Source organism: Pinus tabuliformis, chromosome 5_2 (assembly GCF_031772625.1).
Source record: "Pinus tabuliformis cultivar Carrire ecotype Pingquan chromosome 5_2, CPIR1, whole genome shotgun sequence".
Classification (NCBI taxonomy): Eukaryota; Viridiplantae; Streptophyta; class Pinopsida; order Pinales; family Pinaceae; genus Pinus; species Pinus tabuliformis.
This window is the reverse complement of record NC_142306.1, coordinates 111,232,229-111,255,714: the sequence shown is the minus strand read 5'-3', so window position 1 is coordinate 111,255,714 and position 23,486 is coordinate 111,232,229. Positions and strand designations below refer to the sequence as shown.

At 39.5% G+C, this 23,486-nt stretch overlaps 2 pseudogenes; both read left to right on the top strand.

The window, feature by feature from the left end:
* Positions 1-1,557: 1,557 nt before the first annotated feature.
* Positions 1,558-3,015, top strand: LOC149157751 (5'-3' exoribonuclease 3 pseudogene; annotated as a pseudogene).
* A 63-nt stretch (positions 3,016-3,078) lies between these two features.
* On the top strand, positions 3,079-4,034 carry LOC149157750 (iron-sulfur cluster co-chaperone protein HscB homolog pseudogene; annotated as a pseudogene).
* The last annotated feature ends 19,452 nt before the right edge of the window (positions 4,035-23,486 follow it).

Below are 23,486 nucleotides of genomic sequence, written 5' to 3'. Positions count from 1 at the left end.
CTTTCCGAACTCACCATTCATCTCTATCTAACATTATCATTTAGCCTTTCCCAACAAACCATTCAGCCTCAACTAGCATTTTCATTCAGCCTCACCCAACTCGTCATTCAGCCCTGTCGACACTATCATTTAGCCTCACCCAACACTAGCACGTCACCCATTCAACAATTATTTTGTTCAACGGTCTTCCCATTCAATACGTCGTGCAACATTGTTTGCTATGCGGGTGCATCACCCATTTGAGTGCCAACAACAATGTATACCTATGCCTCTACCTACGACCTACCTAAATACTACCAGAAATCCCTACTTGACCTACAGTCTGCCTCTAATGCCTTCACCCTTCAGTCTATTTTCTTTGTCTTGTTTCACTTTGTTTTGTATGTTAAGTGAGTTGCTTGATGCCCCAACACCTTCAACTCAACCACAATATATATGGCCTCCACCAAATGCAATTCGCTCTAGGGACGCATCGTTTGGGATGCCCATGGGTTGGCCCAACGTGCAACTGACCTACCCACCAACATGTCCTAGCTCTTCGCATATGAAATTTCATGCCTACCTCATAGGTCAACTCACCCATCATACAACCGACTCCAACATGGACTCCATGCTTCGCATATCACTCATCCAAGTCAACCAACTCGTTCCCAACCCGAATTTCCTGTCACATGTCTTTCCCATCGCATGACTTTCCCACCCACTTATTATATTAATGTACCCATGTAGTGCCCATATTGTTACTATTGTGCCCCATAGAAGCCCACTATTGTTATTATTGTGCCCTTACATTATTATTGTTATGTCGGCTCTCATTATGTTATGACCACTTAGACTCCTATATATAGAAAGGAGGTCTTTTCATTTGTATCATCCAAGAATTGTTCATTTATGTAATGTGAAGGAGGTTGCCCCCTCGAAGAGGCTGAATTCTAAGGTGTTGATCTATATTTTCTATCTTTTCTTGAGCTGGTTTCATAACAAAGCCACATATGGGAAAGCATAAAGAATTTCATCTATCCTTTCAGTCTGCAATGTCATCTGCAGCATCGTGTTTTTCCAATTATACTAGTGATTCCACCTTCAGCAACTCATATTTATCTTCAGATGCAGTCTCTATACAGATATAGTTCCTCCATTTGTACTGCTAAAACAAAAGGGAATTCTCATCATGTGGGTCGTGAAGGCAGAGCATGGAAATGGGTTGTTGGCGATCGAGATTTACATGGAAAATCATCAATTGGAGATGGATATTTTCGAACTACTGAGATACCTTTCAACCCTGCAGATCATACTAAGATGAAGTTAAAGTCCAAAAGGCGTAAAGATTCCAGGAAGCACAAGCACCCAAACTCTCCAGGCAGGAGGGTCACACGTTTTCTGAATTCTCTGTTCATGATTGGGGGCACCAAGAAGCCAAAGCTTTCGTCATCTTCTTTTAAGCGACTCCCATCCATGTTATTCCTCTGAAAGAAAACCCATCTCCACGTATTCATCTTCTTCTTCAGTCTAATCCAGGTGATACATGAGGATTATATTGAAAAGCACCGACGTTACATGCAAGATGTCATCATACTAGCAAATGACAGTGATGTAATTGCCGAATGTTGAATGTAAAACGATTCATCTGTGTATTCATGATCCAAATTGAATGAAAGAGGCGTTATGTCTTAGGTGGCAGTCACTGCATACTGTGGCATTCGATCCAAAGAACATACGTGGCAGATTTGACCCAGATTTTTGCATTAAAATATTGGAGACCTTTCCCTTTTTGTAAAGTGGCAAACGCATCTCCAGAAATTTGAGGGGGTTGATGCAGAATTTAAAAGAGAGGAAAAAAATGACTTGGAGGGATTAAAACTAAAGCTGAAGAATGTACTTAAAGAAAAATCAGATCTTTTCAATTGTGATGCACCAGAAGGGGATAAGGTTAAGCGAGGAGAGCCTGGGTGGAAAGAAAGGTATTACAATTAAAAGTTTATGGCCCACGCTCTAGAAGAAATCAATTAAGCTAGAAAAGATGTTGTTTTGAAATATACTGAAGGATTGTGCTAGGTTATGCGTTATTTCTACCAAGGTGTATGTCCGTGGCAATGGTCTTATCCATATCACTATGCTTCGTTTGCATCTGATATGTGGGATATAGATTTGTTTGAGATAAGCTTTGAACTAGGGAAGCCATTCAAAACATTCAAGCAGCTCATGGGAAATCTTCCAGCTGCAAGTGCAAATGCTCTTCCTGAAAATTATAGACCCTTGATGACTGATCCAAACTCACCTATTATTGATTTTTATCCTACTGACTTTGAGATAGACATGAATGATAAACGCTTTGCTTGGCAGGGTGTGGCAAAATTGCCTTTTATTGATGAAGCTCGCTTACTCACGGAGGTTAACAAGGTTGAGTGCACCTTGACGGAAGAGGAAATGCGCAGAAATACTGTGATGTATGACTTGTTATTTGTGACTGTGAGCCATCCATTGTCACCATATGTTTTTTCAATTTATGATCAAGGTAGCCATCTTTCAGGGCAGAAAAGACTTGGAGTAAATGAAGAAATTGATCCTAGAGCTAGTGGGGGGATGAATGGTTTCTTTTGCCTTTGTGATGGAGAAGCATGCCCCCCTATCTTCACTTCGCCTATCAAGGGGATGGAAAATATCACAAACAATCAAGTGCTTTCTGTTATTTACAAGCTCCCACCAACACACAAACACATTACACGGCCTCCTACTGGAGTAATAAATCCAAAGAAATCTGTATGCGAGAATGATGTAAATACGCCAACTCTATGGCATGAAGGTAATGGGAGGAAGGCATATGATCGAGAAAGGCCACACCATACTAGACCTGCCTCAGTTCCTCATCTAGGAAAATCTGCTCATCGTCTTATTGCCAACAGTCTACAATTAAGGAACAACAGCTCACAGGAGGTAACACTTAGTGTGCAGCATGAAGCTCGTACTGGGGGAGGTACCAACATGATTTATAGTCCTAATTCATATCCAAAATGAGATGATAATCTTGGATATGAACATGGATATCCTTCAGATAGCTCTCAAAAATATAATAGTAGAATGTATAATGGCAGTCAGAATCGTAGTCAGGGTTATCCAGCCTCTGCTTGTGATTCTTATGGTGGAACATACAATGGCAGTCAGAGTAATGAGCAGGGTTATGCTGTATCTGCTTTCAATAGTTATGGTGAAAGATATAATGACAATCAGAATCATCGTCATAGCTATGGTAGTTCTTCACACCATCAGTTCCAGTCTGGTGTCCCTATTGATGAGTACTATGGTTACCAAGGACGAAAGGACATTCAACAGCAAAATGGCAGAATAAATTCCCACTTATATCAGGATAGCATGACACAAGTCTTCAATACAGGTAGCCAGGATATGATGTGCATATAAATGATCTAGAGAGAAAGTACAAAGATTGGTAGAAGAAATTGCATCCTGATTTATTTCAGTGCAACTCTGAGGAAGAGAAGGAGTATTCGGCTCAGCAGTCTGCTCAGGTGATCAAGGCTTATAATGTGCTTCTCAAGCCTCTATCCAGAGCACGATATCTGCTACTCAGACAACTCTCTAATCCAGCAACACACTCATTTCATGGTGCCAATAAAAAATAAAAAAAAAATATCTCATGGATTCACTTAATTATTCACTTCACATGGACTTGTACGGTTCTGCGCAACCCTTGATGGCTCTTTATATGTAGTTGCACCTGCAAGGCATCCATGTTGATGAGGAAGCAACTGTGCCTGATCCAGAATTGCTCATGGAGATCATGGAGGTTCGACAATCTGTAGAAGATGCTAACAATGATGATGCTCTCAAAATTCTTCAGAGTAAAACACAAGCGAAACTTGAAGAATGTCGGACATCTTTCTCAACTGCATACGAAAGACATGATTTTTCCTCTGCAATATCATCTGTTCAGAAAATGTCATATTATGAACGTGTAAATGAAGAGATCAGTAAGAAGCTTTAATGGAGATCATAATAATCAAAATAGGGAGAGTCTACATCAGCTGAAGTGATTGGTTAGTGGGTGTTGGATTTTACTTCCAACGGACAAAGTTTCATATTCCCAAGTAAAAGCCATGGAAACCAGGTAAAAAGCAGTGAGGTGAAGGTCACACAGCATGTAAATCCAGAATCCAGATGGAATGGCAGTGTCGATATAAAAGACTTGTTAGCGAATTCATCTTTACAGTATAACATTTATTGTACTAGGTTTTTGTGTCATAAATGCACAAAAAGTCACTGATGTCATGATAACCAGGAATCAGTAGGTCTAATTTCAAGTGCATAAAGGAGGAGGCTTTGAATGACACAAAAGGTGAAAAAGTCGAAAACCAAGTGGCGAAAAAGGCACAGGGAAGGCAAAAAGTCAGAAACTGAAAAGCCAAAATTTAAATCAGAGACATATACTCGGGCAGAGAAACAGGATTCTATTTCCTATTTTTCACTTCAGTTATGATCTGCAGCTACAGTTGTCATATTTTTATTGATCACAAAAAAAAAAAAAATTCAAGTGGAATAATGAAACATTGTTCTGTCTATAGAACAGATGGACAATTCATTTCATATCCTCAGGATTTTAGTTGTAACAGCTCTCCACTTGGATCGATTTGTTTTCTCATAGTGGAGCTTATTTATTGCATAAAAAATCATTTGTAAAGGGTTCTGAGTTCTGAGAAAAAGTGTGGGAAGAAAAAACCCAGCACTATCACTGTACAGTTTTGACAGAGAAATAATTAAATGGTGCAGCTCTGATTTATAAGATCCTTGCGGTATGAGTTTTGGCAATGTGTTTTTCCCTCTGTTTCATATGTATCATGTGCTGTTTTGAAGTCCATTCATGATTGTTTCCAACTGAATACTTTCAAGTGAGAAAGGTAGAATTCAGTCATTGCTCTGCCTTGAGGAAGTGTTCAGTATTTATGTGTTTTCTTCTGCCTGGAAAGGATTCCTACATTAATGCCCTTTTCAACTTTCTTAAACAGACTTTTCACCCCATTTAATTTCAATTTGATTGCTAAAGTCTCATGCTTATCTCGCCTTATGAAATATCCTGTGCCATTGGTTAAATCTCTATTCATGTTGTCCTCGTCCCATACAACCCAACAACTTAGTCATTAAATCAAATATCCCTCATTCAAATTCATTTACTAGCCTAAAACCAGTTCCCATTTTAAGTCATCTCGCACCCTGTTGTTCATTTTATCGAGATTGACTGGAGAGAGCCCTCTCCTGTCCTCGTAGGGCTAGCTATGAGGCTGAGCCTGGTTTGATGTTGCCTCAAGTTTTGCCTTCTTCAGCCTGAGGCAGATTCGAGCGCTAACACTACTGGGCCATGCAAGATGTCTTGGGGATAGTTGGGTCACTTTGAGTGGAGGAGGTCAATGTGTTCCAAGCAGGCACACTTGAACAACATAAAAATAATGAGAATCTTGATGGAACTCAAGCTAGACCAGGATCAGATTGCTCGAATGAATCGAATGTGGAGATTACATAACTTAAGAGGAATTTCAGGTGAAGGTATAAGTCGAAAGATAACTCTGAGGTGGAATTTTTGAAGAAGTTTGCCGAGGTAAGATGCAAGACAATGGCTATGGAGGATGGAGATGCCTTCAGGTTGATTTTTGTGCAGGTGACTGTACATTGGAATAATTTTACTGCATTGGTTGATATGGGGGCTACACATAGTTTCCTTAGTAGGAAGGTAGAAACATCTTTTGGAAGAAACATGAAGTGGAAAGGGAGTTGAATTATTTCAAATCCATTAACTCAACCATGAAAGTTATGATAGGTGTTTTGAAGAACACACAAGTGAGAGTGGGTTCGTGGTTTGGGAAGTTGGATTTGAGTGTGATTGAGATGGATGATCATGCTATGGTTTTGGGGTAGGATTTCTTGGTAGTTGCAGAAGCCATACCAATCGTGGACTGTGACATATTCTTGATTACATCTGGAGGGAAGACTATGATCGTTCTGATGACAAGGAAGAGTTGCTTGGGATATAGGCCAAGTATTTCTTTGATGACTTTGTATCCAAAGGACCCAAATGTGAAAAATAACTATCTGGAACAAAGGGAACTTGGATGTGTGACTCAAGTGGTGAAGGAGAAGAGGATGATGGAATTTTTTGTGAGATATATGAAGGAAAAGAAGGATGGAGGTGGAAAGGAAGTTCCACCCATCATGGAGAAAATGACAGGTGCATCTTCTACTAGGAGACTTCACCATGAGGTTGCTGATGAGAGAGGAATTCCAAATACTTATTCTAAGGAAAATGTTGGGGACGGATATGCGGGTAGATATCCAACTGGAATTGTGGACTTTTGCAGGTATGCTATGGGCATATATGACTTTCAGTTCATGAAATCCAAGCTTGAGAAGCTTGGATGTACACATGAGGAGGTTGTTGTTGTGCATGAGTACTTGAGGACACAACATCAATATGACACATGGGTGGATGAGAGTTAGGGAGGAAACTTCTTAGCCCTTGTCATGCACTAGACCTTTGGAGATGGGTGTGTGTAGTGCCTTGATGATGAGGAGGACTTCACCACCATGAAAAACGGGCCTTTGGGGAAAATGCCTCTCTCACATTTTGAAATGATTCTTGGAAGGATCTATCTGATTGGGACATGACCATGGACAACACATGGATGATAGCATCGATGACAACATATTTCAAATGAGATGGAGACTACTTCATGGTCCTGGATATGACTTACTTAGAGAATTGATGACAACATATTGCAGATTAGATGGAGACTACTTCATGGGCCTAGATACAACTTATTTTTCATTGGATAGAGATGGGATGGATTCTTGATCGAGTCGATAGATGTGACAAGATGCTAGAGAAAAAACCAACAGTGGCATGAGGATGTACATTCTCATGATTTGAGCATGAGGCTTGGATTAGCTACTCAACTAGTTTGAGTCATGGGGGCATCCAGTGTGAAGATTTATGTCAAAGAAATGTTTGGGTTACAACCAAGCTATGTCAAAGATATTTCGACGTTTTACTGAGATATGTTTATATTGTGATTGAGTATCATGACAGATATTTCACATGATGATGATACAAGATGAGTTGACATGATGTATGTTGTAGTGGTAGCATGTAGCTTGAGTTGGAGGGGTCAGGCTTCCATGATGGGGCAACATGGAGATTATGAAAAATGTAATTGATGAACATGGATTGAGGAGACTTTTCCATCTCATGGAGTCATGAGCCTTGGTGGAGGTTTATGCGATTGAGAGCAGAGTTGGGAAACATGGATATTGGATGTTGAAGCTAGTGGTACTTTGTGAAATTATGGAGTTTCGATGATGATGGTGTTTTCAAGGGTGACAACCTTATTTAGAGTGTGGGAGGATGTCATGGCTTCAAGTCGAGAGTGCTTGAGAGAAATAGAAAACCAAACTCGTAGTACATACACACTTAGATGTGCGACGAATGCCTGCATCCAGTTAAAGGTGACTTAGGCAGGGCATTCGATTAAATGCCACTAGGAGGCCAGACGTTTGGTTATGTATGACATCGCCATCGGTTAAAGGTGACTTGGTCGGTTATGTGTGATAGGTGGGCGAGCATGTGTAGTGGGCATGCTGGTGGGTGGCAAGGAAAACTTTAAGGAATTTTTTCTTAATCTTTAGAAACATTGGCGAATCTTACTAATCCCTGATATGCAAAGTGTAAAATGTTTGGATATATTTTTCTAAAAATATTCAAATTTCTAATTATTTCATATCATTCTATATAAAATTTTAGCGATATTTTAGGTAAAATAATTTTATACTATAAAATGTCAGCGAATAAATTTTAGAGAAAATGGAATTTGGCGAATCATTTTTTTGGAAAAAGCATGGAAAATTAGCCCACATGCAAATATTAGCCCCTAAAATTTTCCATGGTGTGCTGGTGCCCGCCTGATGTGCGATATGGGTGAGTGATCGTGTGGAGGTGACTGGTCGGCAAGTCGTACGATGGGACAGACATGCGACAGGCGAGTTGGGTTGAGGATGTGTTGGTCAACTTGGACAAGAGATATGTGAAGCATGGAGGTTGTGTTGGAGTTAGTTGTATGATGGGTGAGACGACTTGTGAAGTAGACACCACAATTAATATGTGAAGAGGTGCAATCTGTTGGTGGGAAAGTTGGGTGCACATTGGACCGACCCATGGACAGCCCAAATGATGCATCCCTTGGAGCAAATGGCATTCAGTGGAGGCCATATATATTGAGGTTGATTTGATGGTGTTGGGGCATCAAGAAACTCACTCAAATTACAAAATAGAGCGAAACAAGACAAGTAAAATAGATCGAAGGGCGTAGGCATTGGATGCAGATCATAGGTCATATTGGTAGTTCTGGTAGCATTAAGGAAGGAAATAGGTGGAGATGTGGGCAGACAATGCCGCCAGCATTGGGTTCATTGATGCGCCCACCCAGTGGGAATTATTGCACGACGTATTGAATGAGTGAGTTTTTGAATGGAAGAAATATTGAATGGCTCACATGGTAGTGTTGGGTGAGGCTAAATGGAAACACTGAACAATGAGTTGGGAAAGGCTAAACTAAAGCGGTGGGTGAGGCTGAACAAAGAGTTGGGCAAGGCTGAATGATAGTGCCGAGTAGGGATGAACAATGAGTTGGGAAAGGTTGAATAGTAGAGCGGGACTAGGCTGAACGAGGAAGTGTTGCCCAACGACTTTGGGTAGCGCAGAACTTGGGTTCCTGAAAGAGGTAGTGCAGATGTGTGGCAATGACGGCACGGTGGGCAACATTGCACGACGTGGGCATGACTGCCGGGAAAAATTAGCAAAGTGTGGAGGTCGACCTTGGGTGGCTACACAAACTTGGGTAAATTGTAAAATATTTTACTTATATAATATGTGAATATTTTATATATTTTTGGGCAGAGTTAACCGAGAGTTTCCCCTCCTAATTATATGTGTATACTTGTGTATTTGATTATTCCGCTGCATATATAATTGAAGATAATTAAATATAATGAATGGTAATGTTATTGCCACTGTAGGATGAACACTTAGAGAAATTAGTTAAGTGTTGAAGTATGCGTAGTTCGAATACTTGAGTATTGGTGAAAAGAAAAAGTACGATGGTGCCACACCCGCCTGTGTGTGGTTAAATGCTACCACAAGGGTAGGGTGTGATAGCAGGCATGCCTGGTGTTATCTCTAGCCCTGATGTGGTTCTCAAAAGATTGCAATAGGACCCTGATTGTATAAGTTAAAGGGAATAATTGCTCTTAAGAGAAATCATGAGGGCCAACCTCTTTCGGTATTGAATCCATTGTGCAGCATGTGCTACAAATCAGAGGCTCAGACGTAACTGCGACCCAAATGATCAAGGGGTACAATAATATTTTGAGCACATTATAAAGGGCGTGTGTCTTTCACTAAGACCACCATCCTCCTTGACCCTCTGACACTCCTAAACAACTTTGGGGGCATAACTTGCATGAGGATTAAAGGGAGGAACAATGTCGGCGTTGAAAATTCAAACCCCAGTTCGACAATTCTAATTGGTTCCAGGGGCAAGAAGAGAGTTCACTTTGCTCATGGGATTTCCTACCATAGCATGGTGGGAGCCACCTACCAGATGGGCTTCTCCCATTGGCTCCTCACAACCAGTGCCCATAGGGCCCAAAGGTAAAGGTAAAGGTATATTCATGATTGTCCTCTCTCGCTCATATTCTCCCCTTCCATTTCTCTCAATCAAATATATGCCACCATGTACCCCTCCTCTGATCCCTAATCACACCACTTAGATGATTTTTCTCTCCTTATTACATAATAACTTTTCGCTAAAACCTACCTTTCCCAACAACTACTCTACAATCCCAGCGAGAATATCCCCACCTGGTCACTTGCACAAAACCTCCCACTCCACGTACTTGAACCATATAAGGAGCACTCTCAACGTCACTTTCAGATACTCCTGCAGGCTCCAGGTAACCTGACCACCTATATTTTTACTTTGATTCACTCAATAAATTGAAGCAAATTGTGCCTGGAACTCCTAACACCCATGAAGTCAAGTCTTTTGGTCTCAAGCCCTTGATCGATTCCAATAGTCAAATTGTAGAACTCGCTTCTTCTTATTAGCTCACTGACATTTGCTTTGAAATATTTTCTAACCATGTGAGGAAGGAATACACTTTTAGGGTTGTCGACTCTTGTTTGTATTTTCAAATTGCACCTTCAATTAAACATTTCCCTGAATTTATATCATGTATTGCTGCAGCATACCAAGAAGGCAAGAACTGCTTTGTTTCTACCTCTAGGACTAAAATTTTGGAAGTAACCCCTACCTTCACCCAAAGAGCTTTAATCTATCGTATTTCTTCCACAATGCAACCATTCACCCATGCTACCCTAGTTCATTACTTCATTACTCTCCCTCCCGATGAACAATAGTCCTTCCTAGACCAAATCTTTTCCCGTGAAGTTAAATCCCTTCTGCTAGAGGAATTTTTCCCAATAACCCTCTTCCAAGAGTCTGTTTGACCCATCATGTCTGTAATTTCCTATTTGATGGGCGAATATAGCTCACACATGATAAATAAGGCCATCCTGAGGTATCTGTATACAATGAAAAAACATGGTTGCTTTCTCAACATCTCACTCTACCTATGCGTGGCCATATGTTTTCAGCTTCATTACTTCCCCACCACTTCTTACTTTCGCTACTATTCCCTTTTCTTCTATTGATTCTAATATACCATATTGAAGAATTCCAATGTTTGGGCCTCCACGTGTTTTCTTCCAAAAAACAACAAAATTTTGACTTTGACTAGAATATCTTTGTAAGAAGAAGACCCAACTTGGGTGGTTATTCCAAATTCATCTCAACCTTCATGGCCATTGCATATAGGATCATCCGTGGGACCCCACCACCCAAATTCTTCCCGCAGAAAAACGAGTTCCACCAACTCAGAAAGGATGCTATGATAGGAGATTGGTACCTATATAAGGATTGTAGAGATATTTGGGTTTACAGTTGTGAACTTCATCCATACCACTTATCAATATTCATTCCTATGAGAATTTTATCCCTTGAATTTATTGGACATATCCTAAGTGTAGACCTCATTTTGTACCAACAAAGAAAGGTTACATAAAAATGGGACGGCTTGCAGGTCCTTTTGTGGTAAACACAAGGCAAGCCTTTAAAATAGTTGGGACCTTACTTGAGTCCATGGAGATCGAAAAGGGAGACACTTGTAATTATGATCCCCAAGGCATAATTTCCAGAAGGGGATAAAATATTAAAGCATCAACTTGCATACATGACCCTAAGCCCGAAATTGAATGGAAAATTAACTTTGACTCATTGCATATTAATATAGAAATGGAGACTAAATCCCCAGTAAACACGGGAAAAGCATCAAAGAGGACCGCTGACTCAACTGGGGATATCTAGATAGAGGAGGGCCATATTAATAAAAACGCTAGGAGTCAAGGCCCATAAGAGGAAGAAGAATAAGAACTTGGGATACAGTGAGAGGAACCAGTGCTAGATCATCTAGGCTTTCATATTACTCTGGAAAATCCACCACTAGTCATAGCTTCATCCAACACGGAAGTAGTCATCCTAGACCTAGAGGACAGTGCCACTGCTACATGATCTAGTTGGCCTATAGGAAAAGCTAGTGAGGAAAGAAACAAAAAGGTCAAAGAGAGAATGCAGAGGCTGATGGCTTCCAATCAACACCTCCTCACACTCGATTTCTAACCATTATGGACCTAGAGAGGGATGAGGCGATAATTTCACTACAACATCCATCATTGCAGTCTTTGCCTTCAGGATCCCAGTTCAAAACCCTCAATGTCTCTCTAAACTTAACCACCATCCCTTTGTCAAATAAGGTCAAATTACATAAGCTGGTAGAGGATATGTTATATAATTATCTAGGTAAGAACCTCATGACTATCAGTAAAGTTGAGACATGTATAGGAAAAGTCTCCAACATAGTAAAAATGGAGAAGGAAAAATCCATAGCTTTATATCTCCAGAAGGAATCATATAAAGAGTTGATAATTAAACTAGGTGTAAAACCAAATGAGAGAACAACTGTGAAATCCATTCTCCAATCAAATCAAAAATAAAATCAAGAATTAAGGCATAGGCTAAAAATGCCTGGTAGTGAACATGTCCAAACAAAGGAGCTGGCATAGGTCGAGATGGAGAAAGAGAAATTGATGAAGGAGTTGACTGATAGTAGAGATGAAATATCATCTCTTGAACAAATGGTGGCTGAATTGCAGAAGAAGAATGACATTCATGTATGTGTGGTAGCAGTGCATGAAGACCTTGAGAACCCCACTGAGCACCTCACCCAGGCCTTGACTAAGCTTCAACTTTCTAAAAGTGAACTAAATAATACACGAAGGGACTTAGATACTACAAATGCTAAGTTAGCTCAGAAGGAAAAACAACTGCAAGTCACAGTTACCAATGCTAAACATGCTAATAAGAACCTATAGGCTCCAACATAGGAGATGAATGAGATGAAGACAAAATTGAAGGGAAATATGTCTCTCCTCGAGGCTAGGAAATTGGTTTGGGATAAAATTATTGAGGAAATGAATTGCAGTTGGGAATGTGTGACTTTAATACATGAGAAAAGGGTCGTTAGCAAGGATTATGAATCATCAATTGTGAACACCAAAAAAATAAGTATAAAGAGCTTCCAGATTTCCTAGAGGTTTATTCGTTTCTAGAATGAAAGGCCAACCAAGGATTTGAGACCTATGGATGTAGTAAACATAATTAGTTTTGTGTTGGAGATCTCTAAAGTGGTTTTAAAATAGGAAGTCAGAGCTAGGGCAGAACAGAACCTTGCCAAGGTACAAAAGGAAGTTACTTCATTCAATGAAGAGTTTGATAGAATCGTATATGCTAGGCTACCTAACTGCTAGGGGGCTTGTGGGGAGTTACTACCTCAAGAACAATACAATAAAAAAATGATAGAAGAGAAAAGAAGGGTAGGTTCATCCCATGAGAAAAATTCCACTGTCAAAGGTAAAACGATGACGAAATTTCCTAAAGAGATAGTTTCAATTACCTGGGATGGTTAGAAGTATCTCTCACCATAGGTTGGACTACTCGAGTATAATTGATTTGGAGATAAGCTACAAACAACTCAGTTCTACTCCACACCCTCCTCTAGTCTTATGGAAACGGTGTGAACAATTTGTTAATCCGATGTACATACAAGTTATTGATCCACAAGCACAACACGCTCCACAACATATTGCATCATCTCACCAGCCTTGAAGATCCTCCAGATCATGCAACCTTTGGAATTTCAATTACTTTTATGCTATTTTCACTTAATGTTTTTACTTTGTTATGTTAGATGAGTACATTCTAGTTATGCATAGTTGTTTGTTTGCACACACTAGAGTTTTTAGATGTTTTGTCATAATGAACTAAATCAAGAAAGAAATATCTCGCTAATGGCCTAACTCTATCTAAAATACATATATATTCAATTTTGAGAGACAAAAGAAAGGTTCAGAATTTTGGAAAGACACTCCGTATGGTTTTGTGAAGGCAATGTTCTGGTTCTTTCTAAATGTATCTTTCACAGAATATTAATGCAATACCTATGGTGATTCCATCATTTTGGGATTTCAATATGTCTCTTCTCCTTATTGTTTTCATAAATGTTTCATGTTCATCTCATATTTCATGTTAATAAGTTGGTAGATGTGTTTCCTCTTAAATACATATTCATTTAAATGAAACTATTGATGAAGAATGCATGTATGAATTGTGGAAGTCAGATCTTTAAATGTGTTGCATGTGTCTGAGCATCCACCAGTATTTCTTTGCTATAATTTATTTCTAAATCTAGATATGTGTAGAAATATTGAATGCTCAAGCTCTATGTGATTGATGTCATATCTTATTTCTTATGCTATCATATCTAAATGAAATAAAATTAGTTGCAAGTCCTCGAATGATATTAGCCACCATTGATTTACAATTTATATTACTGTGAGTCTCTCGTGTATAATAACTCATGAGTTTTATCTTTCTGAATTTATCTTGAAATAACTAAACTTAACCTATAAGTGACATCAAATGGTGCTCTCATGTTCATTAGAGATAATCAAGAATGCACCAAATCTGGATGTCCTAGACACTAGTCTCCTTGCAATCTAGAGACTATCTCTAGGATTGACAACCCCTTTTGGCATCATTTCCAGGGATCAAATTAGAGTTTTTTTCCCCTAGGATACGGCATTCCTACACTCTTTTTTAAGGTGAGCAGAGACATCTAGGTGGTAGATTCATCACCTTGGTGACTCCACTGTCCAAATCATAAGAATATCATCCCATCTTTTAGAAGGCCTGACACCTGCTTAGATACCTCTCAGCCAAAAACTTCATCTCTATTTGATCTGAAAAAACTGATATATAGAAGAGTTTTGAAGCAAAAATCCCCTACCCCCTATGTGACTCTCTCCTTATTTCTTGAAGCCTCCTCATCCAACTCTCAACATGCCATAATTCATTTCTAAGACTTTACTCCTGGAGTCCTAACATATCCTTTTGAAAGTGGTCTGATACATAATATCATCCCCTCATAAGTCAAAGAAGAGGAAGTATAAGTCAACGCTCCTTCCTTCTCATTCCCTTCTCCCGTTGAAGTTGAAGAGGGGAAAGGTATCTTCAATAGCCGTCCTACTCACAGTATAAACTATTCCACAAGTCTCAATCCATCTACGCTTCCACAATTTTTCATAATATAGAGACGCCTGATAAATTTACCACTGACTTCATTACTCTAAATGGTTGTCCTAGGCTTCCTGTTAAAAAAATATGCTCCATTAGACTTGCCCCAACCTTTAAGTTTCATGCTCCAAGACTACCTTAAACACTCGCCCAGGTTTAATGGAGAATATGATATCTCTGCACAGAGACATATAGAAATATTTTGTGCATTTGTAGAGAATTTAAATGTTGAGCACAATTATGTGGTGTTGAGTCTCTTTGTCCAATATCTTGATGGGGAGGTCAGGAAGTGGTTTAAATCCTTACCAGATGATTCCATTTCCAATTGGGAGGAGATGGAGAACTTATTTTTGTAGAAGTGGGGAGAGAAGAGGGATCATGGGTACATTCTCACCGAGTTCAATGCTGTGAAGAAGAAACTTGTTGAAGATATTTCAAAATTTATAAAAAGATTTAATAAACAATACAACAACCTACTTGTTGAAATGAAACCTCCCCAGACCACTGCCCGAGTAGTATTTGTTCGGGCCTTTGAATTCGAGTTTGGTTTGACACTGAGAGAAATGAAGTCTCGTACTTTGGATCAAATCCAGATTGATTTTCTCGGGGTAGAAGTGACCTTCACATCCACAGGGAAGTCAAGAAGCAAAACTGACCATGGCGAGAAGAAGAAAGGAAAAGAGGAAGTAGCCTCTTCCAGACATGGAAATGAGTCCCAGGAACAAAATTTGTAGGACATGGACAAGTTAATAAAAAACTTATCAAACAAATGGGTTAAGTTGGAATTAGAAAATAAAAGTCTCCCAAGACATAATGCTGAAGTTCCTAATCGAGGTTTTAATACCCAGTAAAGAAGACCTCCATTACAGATACTTCAAAGAGAAAGGAAGGAACAACAAGACCATATCCATCCCCCCATTGTACATAGAGGATGACCTGTATGAGAAGATACAACACACCCATGAAAGTCAGGGGTACTTGTATTCCTCTTTCTCGGATGAGGAGAAAAAAATCAGAACTTAAGAATAAGAAGGGCACGAGTTAGATGCAATGTTGAAAGATGAAGAGTTTGGTGATTACTTCAAGAAGTTTTTTGATTTCATGCAAGCCCAACTGCATAAGAAATATGATCTTTGGTCCTCTAGGAAATGATCAAGAAAACCAGACCAAAATTAAGGTGCTTCTTCCCAAGAGACTCCTAGACCATTTGACAAGTGGGAGGGAACCTTAGATCCAAATATTTAAAAAAAGAAGGATTCCATAAATCAAAACTGCTATAGGCCCGAAGCCCTCAAAGACAAGAAGGCACCTTTCACCTCTAAGATGGTTTGTGAGAAAGAAAGAGAAACCACAGAGATTGGCATTGCACAGAAAGGTCCAACTGTCTTCAATCTTCAAAAGGAACTTGAGAAAGTCAAAATCTCGGTTCCTTTGAATGAACTCCTGAAAAAACCCACTTATAAGGCCCAAGTCTCCTAGTTTATGCTTCCATCCACTTCAGCCCCATCACATGAAAGTTTAAATCTCCAAGAAGAAAGGCCAATGGTAGTCTTTGGACCTCTTGTTGAAGATAAAGATCCATCTACTACACCTTTCTATGTTTCTCTTGTAGTACATGACCTCCTACTTCACAACTGCATGTTCGACTCGAGTGTCTCTCACAATATTATTCCATTAATAGTAATGGAGCAACTCAGCCTATAAATAACCAGATCATACAAATATCTATACTCTTTTGACTCTAAGAGGCAAAAATGCTTGGGAATGATAAAGAACTTAGTGGTGAACTTGGCCCAGATACTAGTAAAAAAGTGTAGTAATGGACATCGTAGTAGTGGATATCCCTATAAGATTTGGTATGCTCCTATGAAGATCTTGGGGGTCGAAGGTTGGAGGTCCCATCAAGTTGGATCTGACTTATGCCACCATCCATATCATTGGTAGGGAAGAAAGAAGACTGTATAGAGAAACTAGGTTCATTAAAACAATCACCAAAGCTGAGGTCTCCAATAATTCTATTGTGTATGGGAGAGACAATGATCTCTCTTGTATACTACTAGAAGAAGATGATTTCATCTTAGAAGAAACTTGGGTAAATAAAAAACCTAATTGAATTATCAACTCAAAGATAATGGAAAAGTATGGAAATCGTACTTTGATGGGGCGAATTCTAGGGAAGGTAATGGAGAAGGGGTTTTTCTAGTATCTCCAGAAGGTAGCCTGGTCCCTATTTCATTTAAACTAGAATTCGAAGAAACAAATAACATGGAAGAATATGAGGCATTACCACTTAGCTTACAAGAAACAAGGAATTTGAATATTGAATATATGATACGAGGCATTACTACTTGGCTTACAAGCAACAAGGAATTTGAATATTGAATATATGAATATGTATGGAGACTCTCATCTAGTGCTAAAGAAAATAAAAAATCAATGTCAGACTAAACACCCGAGGCTCAAGGCTTATATAAATGAGGTGTGGGACTTAATGGAAAACTTATTCCTAGCGTTCAACATCCAATTCCTACCCAGGGAAGTGAATCAAATGGCCAACTCGCTTACTATAGCTTCTAGCAATTTTAAGCCACCCCAAAATCCACTTCTTAGGTATGAAGTCGAAGTTAGGTATAGACCTTATGTGCTTGATAACGCAAGATACTGGTAGGTGTTTGAAGATGATTATAAAATCAAAAACTTCATATAAGTCATTGGATAATTTTCAAATCCATCTATTGACCAGGATGATGAAAATGTGGCAAAACAATCATCAACTGCTTGGGAAGAAACTATTGAAGGACATAAAGTTTTGCATCTAAAGGGGAACACTATCCCTCGTGGTCTAGTTCTCTAGAAAGGTTATTCAAGGAAAATGATGTAGCCTAAAAACCAACTGAACAAGGATTTGATGAACAGGTGGAATATTGCAATATTGGCTCAGAGGATGAACCTTAGATGATCAAACTGTCAAAAGGGGTCCCTCCACAATACAAGAAAACATATTTAAATCTCTTTAAAGTCTATAAAGGTGTTTTTCCTTGGTCGTATGATGATTTGAAGACATTTGATAGTAACATTATTCAGCATAATATTCCTTTAAAAAGTGGAATGAAACCTACAAACAGTTCAGTTCTGCTCCACACCCTCCTCCAGTCTTATGGAAATGATGTGAACAGTTTGTTAATCCACTGCTCGTACAAGTTATTGATCCACGGATACAACACACTCCACAACATAACACATCATCTCACCACTCTTGAAGATCCTCTAGATCATGCCAACTTTGGCATTTCAATTACTTTTATGTTATTTTCACTTAATGTTTTTACTTTGTTATGTTACATGATTACATTCTAGTTATGCATAGTTATGTGTTTGCACACACTAGAGTTTTTAGTTGTTTTGTCATAATGAACTAAATCAAGAAAGGAATATCTTCCTAATGGCCTAAATATATATAAAGGCCTATAAATTAAATTTTGAGAGACAAATGAAAGGTTCAGAATTTTGGAAAGACACTTCATATAGTTTTGTGAAGGAAATGTTCTGGTTCTTTTTAAATGTATCTTTCACATAATATAATGCAATACCTATGGTGATTCCATCATTTTGGGATTTCAGTATGTCTCATCTCCTTAGTGTTTTCATAAATGTTTCATGTTCATCTCAGATTTCATGTTAATAAGTTGGTAGATGTGTTTCCTATTAAATACATATTCATTTAAATCAAACTATTGATGAAGAATGCATGTACGAATTGTGGAAGTCAGATCTTTAAATGAAATGCATGTGTCTTAGCATCCACCATTATTTCTTTGCTATAATTTCTTTCTAAATCCAGATTGTGTAGAATTCTTGAATGCTCAAGTTCTATGTGATGGATTTCATTTCTTATTTCTTATGCTACCATATCTATATGAAAGAAAATTAGTTGCAAGTCCTCGAATGATAGTAGCCACCATTGATTTATAGTTTATATTACTGTGAGTATCTCGTGTATAATAACTCATGAGTTGTATCTTTCGGAAGTTATCATGAACTAACTAAATTTAACTTATAAGTGACATCAAATGGTGCTCTAAAGTTCATCAAAGATAGACAAGAATGCACCAAATTTGGATGTCCTAGGCACTAGTCTCCTTGCAATCTAGAGACTATCTCTAGGATTGAAAACCTCTTTTGGCGTCGTTTCTAGGGATTGAATTAGAGATTTTTTTCCCCATGATACAACATTCCTACACTCTTTGTTAAGGTGAGAAAATATGTCTAGGTGGTAGATTCATCACCTTGGCAACTCCACTATCAAAATCATAAGAATATCATCCCGTCTTTTAGAAGGCCTCACACCTGCTTAGATACCTCTCACCCAAAAACACCATCTGTATTTGATCCGGAAAAACTGATATATAGAAGAGTTTGGAAGGAAAAATCCCCTACCCCCGATGCAACTGTCTCCTCATTTCTTGAGGCCTCCTTGTCCAACTCTCAACATGCCATAATTCATTTCTAAGAATTTACCCCTAGAATCCTAACATATCCTTTTGAAAGTGGTCTAATACATAATATCGTCCCTTCATAAGTCAAATAAGACGAAGTTTCAGTCAACACTCCTTCCTTCTCATTCCCTTCTCCCCTTGAAGTTGAAGAGGGGAAAGGTATCTTCAATAGCCATCCTACTCATAGTATAAACTATTCCACAAGTCTCAATCCATCTATTCTCCCACAATTTGTCACAATACAGAGACCCCTGATAAATTTAGCACCACCTTCGTTACTCCAGATGGTTGTCCTGGGCTTCCTGCTGAAAACATATGCTCTATTGGGCGTGGGATGCCCCAAGGGAAGTTTTGGGGCTAAGAGCCCATATTTTGGTCGAACTTTGTAATTACAATGTAAAGACTCAACATTTTGTGGGTGCAGAGCATGTAGTTGTTAAAGAGTCATAGGGTTGTCCGCCCTTATTTTTATAATGTAATGTCAGTTGTAGAAGATCTAGCCATGGTCCATGGACCATGGAATTGTATAAATAGAGCAAAGCTCTAAGTAGTCAAAGGAATCTAAGATAATATAATGCAGATGTATGCAAGATAGTTTTGAAGTGTAAGTCTAAGTTTTGAGTCATAGCGTAGGTAGAGGCTCTGCAGCTGAGTGCGTGGACCCCTGCAGTTGAGTGCGCAAGGTGAGGCGAGTCTGTAATCTTCTGGAAGTATTAATAAAGAGAAGTTCCTATCATTTCTGTGTCTTTATTTCCTCTTTATGCATCTGTTATATTGGGTATGAATTTCACTTCTAATGCTTATAATATTATGCGCAAATGTGTATGACTGTATTGGTTAAGTGGACGCAAGTAAGAACATTTGTTTACGTGAAGATAACTAAGATCTTTCAATAAGATAAGTAAGTTACTTAGCCTAGTTTGGGAAATAGCGAAGTTCGCTGCCCTAGCAGTGCGAAAGCATCTCAACCCCTTATTAGGGTTGTGCGAAGGTTGATTGTAATGAATTGTGAAGGTGCTAAAGATTAGAATAGGGTGCAAATCAACCTATGCTAAGGTAGGTCTAGTTGGAATTAACCAACATCACATCAATCTCAAGGGTGCAGAAACTTGGTTCCAAAATCCCCCCATACTGCTTCGGGTGAGACTTTAGTTCGCGCTCCGTAGGCTAATGCCGAAAGGGCCAATAGTGTATGGATTTGTTTGGATAACTAACTTTTAACCTGGATCAAGCCCCCATAAGCCAAAAAATGGTTCTGTTGCCGGGACTAGAATCTGCATAGAGATGTGTGATGTCATATCACTAGAATCCAAGTAAGAAAGAAATTGAAGGTTGGTTGGATAGAAGAATTCACGAGTTCGCAGTGCAGGAGAATAGAAACCAGCAACTGTCAAAAGAAGAGAGGCTAGAGAACTGCCTATATACAAAGATCCATGAAATCCTTTTTGCATCCTTCCCTACTGAGCTATATGAGTGGATCGCGAAGGTAGCATATAGCCAAGGAAGGTGGAAGCTTGACAGTCCTATTGTGTGGACCCCAGAGCTAGTGTGGATATTGGAAGCATCAGGGGATAAGATCATGCACGCCATCGATCATTGGCTCGATCGTATTATAGGAGGATTTATTACTAAGTTCACGATTGACACCTCAGTCAGTTATAGCGAGGCAGAGTGAAAATTTCTCAAAGGACCGTTAGGTACGTAAAGTATTTGAATACTTGGATTAAATGTTGTTGTACGAAAAGCAAGTTATGTAGTTACCTTGATGTTTAGGGCTACATGAAGTGGAAAGGTTTATAGGAATGAAGGAAATAAGGGTCCAGAGAATAGCCCCTTGATTTCATCTTCGCGAAGGGATGAGGAAGAGGTCGCGAAGGTCTCTTTGTGAAGTGATATTCACCTGATAAGACAAAGAATTCCGTGAATACCACCTCCACCCACACCACCACCAACTTCACCGCGATCACCTCCACCTTCACCCCTACGAACTCCACCACCACCGTGATTCAATATGGAAAAAAAAGTGAAGTTTCCTATGTTCAAAGGTTTGGGAAATGAAGATCTGGGCCAATTCTAGTTTGTTGAAAGGGTTGTATGTGAAGCACAAGGTGTTACAAATGACTATATAAAGAAAGTAACACTCGTTATCGCCCTGCAGGATCATGCGCTAACCTGGTATATTAAGTGCTCCAATGATAACCCAAATGTGAGAGTTGTAGATATCCAAACAACGCCAAATAGAGAATTTAACAGGCCTAAATCTGAAGCACAGTTGATCATGGGATTTAAAGAGATCACGATGCTACCAGGCGACACTCCTTGGGAACTAGATCAAAGGCTAAAATCTATGATTCATGAAGCCAATATGAATCTGACAGATGGACAACATCACGAGTGGTTTGTAGCTTCGCTACTACCACATTTAAGGAGTGCACTATTGTAGCAAAAGATAACAACTCAAGCAGAGGCCTTAGAGATCGCTACGAGGCTACATGAGACCCCGAAGTAGGATCCTAACCTAGGATTTCAGCGGATCCATGTGCAGCTGAAGAATCTGTGCCTTGAGATGTAGTTTTTGAAATAGGACAGGACAGTTCAACCAGAAGTGCACAAAGAAGTGTGGTGCATAAAATGCAAGAGTCAGGGTCATGACAAAGACCACTTCCTGATTTTTACAAATTACCTTGCATGAGGAGGACCAATGCCCTTAAGGCCAAAAGTTCAAGTAGGACCTAGTGTGGCACCTGCTTTGTGGTGTGCTATCTTTCAAATAGTAGGAAAACATGCCATGGATAACTACCACTTGTTACAGAAGTATACGCAAACTTCGCAACAATTGTTCTGCAACTTTCGTAGGTCGGTAGGACATGACGAGTGTACTTGCAGAAGATATGAATTGATGATGGATAGAACTCCCACATACAAGGTTCAGGCTGAAACGCGACCACTTGACCAGAATGCAAGAATGGTGTGGACAGGATTTCAGGGGTGTGGACGAGGCCGAGGCAGAGGAGGACCTGGTAGAGGTCATAGATAGTTTATTTTCTACAATTGCGGAGGGTCAGGACACTATGCCCGTGATTGCACGAATCCAACGTGCCCATCATGCAAGTATTTCACATTGTTTGATCATGAGACAGAATATTGTCCTACACTGATAGCTAGGATCCATGAAAAAGGGAACTACCCCCTCCCCCAACTCAAAACTTGAAGATGATGAGGTCTGAGATGCATGAGGAAGATCTGAATGTAAACATTGTGCTCTGAAGTAGAATCGTGATGGGGGATGATAAAGGAAAACAACTAGAAGATAGTACATGGGTTCGCAAAGCCCCAACGAAAGAGGCTGAGTTTGATTTGGAGTGTGCTTGGGAAACCTTCATGGAAGCTAAGAAGAGCTTCATTGATGCCTCCACTTCAGGAAGCAAAGATAAACCAGAGCCAGAAATGGACCCATCCATGCTAACAACTTTCTTGGAAACTTGTATGACGTTACTGCGCGATAGTAAGGTTGTGAAAGGGCTATAAGAACTTACCAATAGATGTGCTAGGATAGTGCCCGGTGAACTGCATGTAGTCCACAATATTGGAAAACAGAAGACAAGAACAAGACAAGAAATGAGACTCACCGCGCAGATCGGAGAATATGAAATGGATCAAGTCATCCTAGATTTGGGATTAGATGTGAATTTTCTGCCAAAATAGACATGGGAGCGAATGGGGAGACCCATGTTGTAATGGTCTCCAATTCAGTTGAGAATGGCGAATCAGTAGAAAATAATACCCATGGGGCGATTACAGGAAATAACTGTGGATATTGAGTGAGCGAGTGCGCTGGCCGATTTTGAAGTAATAGAGATTGTTGATGACAACAATCCCTATCCCATGCTCTTGGGAATTGACTGGGCCACTAATATGAATGGGGTAATTAATATGAAGAATCGGAAGATGATCTTTGAGAAGAAGTCATTGCGCGTAATAATACCCCTGGATCCTGCTGAGGGATCTTGCTATACAGAACTAGTCTACGACTGTGAGTGTGATGATGATCTGGACTGCATCTACAAGATAATAGTGCGAGACCAAGACTGGGTGAATCCCACCATGGATGGACGGATTACATGGGAGTGTGAGAGTTCCTGCACTTCGGATTCTGACGAAGAAGTAGAACGATGGAAAAATCGGT